Raw genomic sequence first — 6,557 nt, forward strand, 5'->3', positions numbered from 1 at the left:
GTTAGATGTCACAGTATATAGTAAAAAATTGTATTATGAAAGAAAGCTTCTTCAGTCGCCAATCATACATCATATCCCATAAACGTATTGTGAGGATTGGCTATTTTAGTATTAAAATTAATCTGTTAATGTCACATGAGTGGGCGGCCCAATAATATCACTGCATATGCAATTTTGAATACTTTTTGTTCGTAAGATATTTTGCAATACGACATAAATCTGATTACTTTAGTTACATACAAGTTATTTTAGTTTGAAAATGAAATTTTCTATAATTCATATACGAAGACTTCAATTATGATTTTTTTTTCTATCGTGTTGAAATTGTTTACAACTTAGGAAGAAAACAAACTCTTAGTTAGAATAATTTATTATTTCTCTCATCAAATTCACATTTTTAATTATTATGTTCCTTCAAAAATATAAAGAAACAGAAGGAAAGAGACGAAAATTAATAACTAATGAATATATATTATCACTGATCTAGACATTTTGGAAATAAAACGCGACTTTTATTTTCAAAAGACATTTTGCAGTTCGACTTTCATGTATGAACTTGGAATCAGGCTAACTGTTTGTAGCCCTTGTTTCTTCATCCAGTGTTGATCACGAGATTTGCCATCCTCTTCACACAAAAACATGAAAACTTTTTATAACTTGAATGACAACTCTACGATATTTTCAAAAGTATCGAATACGCAGTAGGACCAGAAAAATATGTTAAATTTATGTAAAACACCTTTTAGACTTCATATGGAAAAATCAATGTACAACTCCCGCTCACCATGTTCATAGATTGTAGCCTAAAGCATTGGTATTAATTAATATAGTAATATTGTTGTAATAAACCATTGAATGTTTATACGAAAAAAAACAAAACAGTTTTTCCTAACCACGTAGTAGTAGACAAGAGAAACATTAGCTGCAGTAGTACAGCATCGTGTGAGGAATAGTAAACACCAAATACGACAGAGTGAAAAAAATTATGATTTATTTTTTGGGAAATATGAAAAAAAACATAGAGAAAGTGTGATAAGATTACTAGAATATATTTGTAGGAAAAGTGAACCTGGTTCGTTAGAAATAAAATTAATCAGATAATAGTGTTAACTGAAAATAAACCTATATTACAAAATCCTCATAAAATGCCAGAAATAAACAAATGTGAAACATATGTTTGAATAAGCAGTAATAAAGGACAGTATCAGTCATTATGTATCCTCGGTTGCATAAGGTCCTAAAAAGGACGGAAAATTAAAGTTCTTAGTAGAATTTAAAAAAGGAGATTGTTGTTACAGTTGAAGACATTTATCTCTTACGTAATATACAGGATTCTTCACATAGGTTCTGTAATAGTAAATACATTTCATCTGTTGAATGTAATGAGGATACTGGCAAGTATAAATAAAAGATAAAGTTATAACTGCTTTTGTTTTACCTTGAGGTAAATATCACTTAAACAAAATGTACTTTGGTTCATGTAATGATTCTTCAACGTTGAAGATATTAATGTATGTTGTATTATTACATCTACAACATTCAGAAATTTCTGTTACTTAAATGATGTTATAGCGTTCGCTGCGACAACAGAAGAACATATACGAATATTAAAATGTGTATTTGATAGATTACGAGAAGGAACTTCAACGATGAAACCAATCACATGTCACTTGTTGATACAAGAAATAGAATATCTAGATCATTTAGAACTTCAGACGGTGTAAAATCTAACACTAAAAAATTAGATATTCGTGCATTTCTAGGATTTTTTCGTAAGTTTATACCAGATTTTTAGTTCTTGACAAACCTCTAACTGAGCTAATTAAGAATTTAACAGATGTTATTTGGACAGATAAAAGACAAAAAGCTTTCGTGAAATTAGGAGACCTTTGTATTAAAATCTATCATTTTAAGTTACTCAGACATTAGTAAAAAAATTATCTTAAACATAGATATTTCAGGTTATTCTATAAACGCAGTGTTGCCATAATTAAATGAAAACAAAAAAGAACATCCTTTAACTTATTACAGTAGACAGTCATGAAAAGCTGAAGGAAATTACACGGTCTCAGAACAAGTATGTTTAGCCGTAATGTATTGAATGAAAACTTTTTGTTGTTATCTGTATGGTAGGAAATTTCCTATCATTACATGTCATGTACCATTAAGATTACAAATGACATTAATGAACTTTTCCTCTATGTTAGCCATGTTGGTCATTCTTACTCCAAGATTATGATTTTGAAATAATTCATATAACAGGTAGAAAATATTCAAATGTGAGTACTCCATATAACATAAAAGTAAGAGGCACTGAAACTGAAAAGAATAATCTATTAAAAAAGTAATAGAAAATAAAACTGAAAATGAGAATGAATTAGAAGTAATTTTGGATTAAAACATGTGATTACTAAACAAAATAAAGATGAGTTAATAAATAACTTGTGTTCCTGATAAAAAAGTGAAAACGATTGCTAAAGCATATGTACAGAACATTGTAGACACGTTGTACTCCAGAATGTACTGTTAGATATAGAAAGATAATAAAAGAAATTTCACAGTTGTTATATACCAAAAAACCAAAACAAAAACAAAACTAAAACAACTGCTTTTCGTTCAGCTCCGATCGTATTAGTAGAAATATTCAAAAGAACTTTGTTGGATACGAAGTTTCAATGCTGTGAGAAAGATAATAAAACTTGGGAAGAGCTGGTTCATTTATTACAAAGTGCTCAAAATGAATCTACTTTGGAAAGTCCGTTTTTTCAACTACATGGTAGAGATGTAATGCTGCCTATGTTAATTATAGTGTAAAATATTTAATCTTGCAGTGGATTATGATTACAAGACTGAGTTATAACAAAGAATGCCCATGGCTTTTGAGTTAACTGTTACACATTTAACAACAGCTGCTGAACATAGAGAAAAACGAGGAAATATGTTTGTTTGTTTTTAATTTTGCGGAAACAACTCGAGGGCTATTTGCGCTATTTGTCCCTAATATTGCAATGTAAGAATAGTGGAAGGCAGCTAGTTATCACCAACCACTGCCAACTCTTGATTTACTCTTTTATGACGCCCCCACGGCTGTAAAGGCGAACATGTTATAGTATGACAGGGATTCTTACCCGCGACCCTCGGATTACGAGTCGAAAGCCTTAACCCACCTGGTTATGCCGGTCCTGTGCACAATGTAAAATGAAAGGTTCTCGTGTACATTATATACACGAGCGTTTGTGATTGCGAGTCGAGTTACTTAACCACCTGGCCATGCCGGGCCCAAAAAATATCACATAATATCTTTGTAATTTCCAAACCAAGATATCAAGCTAATAATTCTTGTACAAAATGAAAAATTGATAAACATTATAACACACATTCATTAATTACATGAGACATTAGTGTTAAACTTGTTACTTTGTTAACCTTTATATTTTTCATATAGTTTTTCGATATTTTCAATAGGTAGAAGAGTTTATAATAATAGCATTTACACCACACTGTAAACAAGAAATATCAATTGTTGACAACGGTTTCTTTTCAGACCGGTTCATATACGATAAACACAGATTGCGGAATACTATTATCGTAAACCATTTGATACAACATACATTATAAATATTATAAATTACATATATTACAGACATTATAATCAATAAGTTAGTGAAACTAATCTTTAAAGAACAACAGAACAAACTTTATGAAACAGGTATGAATGACTTGGAAACAAGATTGTAAGGTGTATTAAACATTTGCAATGATTCCAGGTATGTTTATATTACCTGAAACAGCTGTTAATTGAAACTATAACGTGCATAAAAATTATTGTTTTATGAGAACTCGAGTTGTCAATCACACATGATATACCAACAGGAAAAAAGTTGTTATAAAATAAGTTTCTCTCAATTAAAAGTAGCCTAAACTAAACTCACATAACATAACGTAACTGTATCTAACCTAAACACAAAAGGAAAGTTTTATTATGATAGAAAAATAAATAATAATAAATTGATAAAATAAAAACAAATTAAATTTTCCACATAAAATAATTCAGATTGCATTGAAGAGAAACGTATGACTCTTTAATTTACTTTTGGACGAACTGACGATATAAACACCATAAACATTATTTTTATGATGTCGGACTTGCAAATACATCTGATAAAAAAGCTAAATATAGAGCACAACATTTCTTTTAGTAAAACCAATGATAAAAAGTTACATCCCATTTTCGTTACTCACAGCTATGGCCTTAAGAATCATTGCGTCATATCACTCCTTTATCTAAATACGTAAACTTCAAGAATACTTTAAACATAGCCAACTAACTTACAGCTGATATAAACGACTTATCGCAATCTAATGAACATGAGGACAGTGGGAAGTGTTCTACAGTTTATGCTATAACTTAATTATCTGTTAAACTGCAACATAACTCACCGAAGATAAATAGTTGTATTTGTTGCATGGTATCATTTCATCATGAGAAGTTGCAGTTCTCCACGTAGAATAATGCCAGATAATTAAACCAAAATTTATCTGAATTTAACTAAAAAATATCATAATGAGATATTTTTAGTGAAATATAAATTTTATAAACTACACCATTATAGATAGTAGCTATGAATATTTTAGGTCCATTATCTGCTTCCTACTCAGACAATAAATATTTTATTATTAGATATCCAGATAAAATGCCTCATCAAAAACCGGAAACGATGTCTGAGGCATTTGTAAATAAATAATTGGGTAGACAGGGTGTACTTCAGTACGTACTGACAGACAGAAATAATGACTTGTTTTACAAGTTAAAAAATTACATTTTTTCAGTTCTTAGGTGAATAAGAAAAATTGTATTGAAACAGGTATGAATGACTTGGAAACAGTCATTTTTCCAATGACTCCAATGAGATACATTTAATCACACATATTAAAACAACTGCTTTTCATCCAACTGTTACTCTGTTAGAAGAAATAATCAACAGTAATTTGTTGGATATGATCTCTGAAACATGTGAGGAAGTTCAGAAAACTTGGCAGGAGCTGATTCATTTATTAGAAAAATGATGATAATGTGAGAAGAAAACAGTTGGTACGTGTTAATGGATTAAAGAATCTGAAGAAAATGAAACCCTATCAGTACGAATGTATGACTAATGAAAACCATGTGACTAACAAAAAAGAAAATATTAAAGTCGAATCTTATGATTGGAATATCTAGATTTATATTATGATGATGAAGAGATAAGTGAAGCCGAGATAGAAACGTAAAAGTTAAATGACGTTAATACCATATTAGGTGATGGAAGTGTTGACATAGATGACCCTTCGTGTAGCGTATCTAGTGACATCAATTTCCCTATACACAAGAACAGCGTGTAAAAACATCTTGAACAACGCTGGCTGATACTTTTATACATGAATATAACATTACATCTCGCGGTCCTGTACCACCATAAGCAGAAGTAATCCTTACCCCTACAAAAAGACGAGTGAAATTTTCATCAACAAGTAGTTGTACGTGGACCGAAAAATGATTTCTGTAGAGTTAATATTAGCTCCAGTGAAGAAAAGCTTTTCACAATATGTTAAGCTAAAAGCGAAGTCGAAATTAGAATTAACTAGACAATATAGGCTGTGTATAAACATTGTTGTACATGTTATATATATGTGTGTGTGATTATAAGACACTTATCTTTATATGTTTTAGTAGTAGACATTCTGCAGTTTTAATACTATCATTATTCTATGGATGATAGGAAATATGGCGGCAGAGAACGTGAGAATTGAACCGTTAAAAATTAAAAATGATATGATTTGTATTAAACACGAAGCTTTTGTATTATCAGGAGATAAGTGGATAATTTTGAAAATAAACCGTTTCCACAGAATGTTCGATGAATAGTTTGAATTGGAGAAGTACTAATATTGTTCGAGAAATCTTTTTACGTCAGTAGTCCTGTTGGTGTGATGACAATGGCTCGGAAAGTGTAACGTTATTTCATATTACAAATAAGAGAACAGCGATCTTATATTCGTTAAAGATCTTACAAGAAGGATTAATTAAGAACTACAAGACCCTGGCTGAACGATATCTTGTTGAGATAGAAGATTTGTTATAAGGTTTACAGGATATTAAAACAGCGTTTTGATTTCGGAACGAAATATAAATATAAATGAAATATAAATTTTTATTCAAATTCAGTATAACAGAATTTCCAGTAAAATAACACTGTGACAAATGTTCTCGTCGTATAAAACAACAAACAGGAAGAATTATTTTTTATTTTCTGACAAGCTCCTTCAATAATATTTGTTACAACATCAGTCAAATAATGTTTATATTGACTATATTCACTAAATTAATCGATGATTTGTAATTACATTTATCAATGCAAGTTAAGCTGAACAATTCAGACTAAGGATGAATAATTTTATGTAATTCATATTTAAACTAATCGAATATATCATTTTTCCAACATTCCTGGTAGTTCTTATAAATGATTTCAAACATTATGTTACTCGTGAAAACTGTTCATTATTAACTTATCACCATG

The 6,557-nt window shown here is 30.0% G+C and overlaps 1 protein-coding gene across 1 annotated transcript in view; it reads right to left on the reverse strand.

Annotated features, from left to right (window-relative positions):
• Positions 1 to 6,557, reverse strand: part of LOC143254190 (uncharacterized) — a gene marked incomplete in the record, with an annotated part of 711,062 nt that overhangs the window by 261,922 nt on the left and 442,583 nt on the right.

This window comes from Tachypleus tridentatus, chromosome 6 (genome assembly GCF_004210375.1).
Source record: "Tachypleus tridentatus isolate NWPU-2018 chromosome 6, ASM421037v1, whole genome shotgun sequence".
NCBI classification, from domain to species: Eukaryota; Metazoa; Arthropoda; class Merostomata; order Xiphosura; family Limulidae; genus Tachypleus; species Tachypleus tridentatus.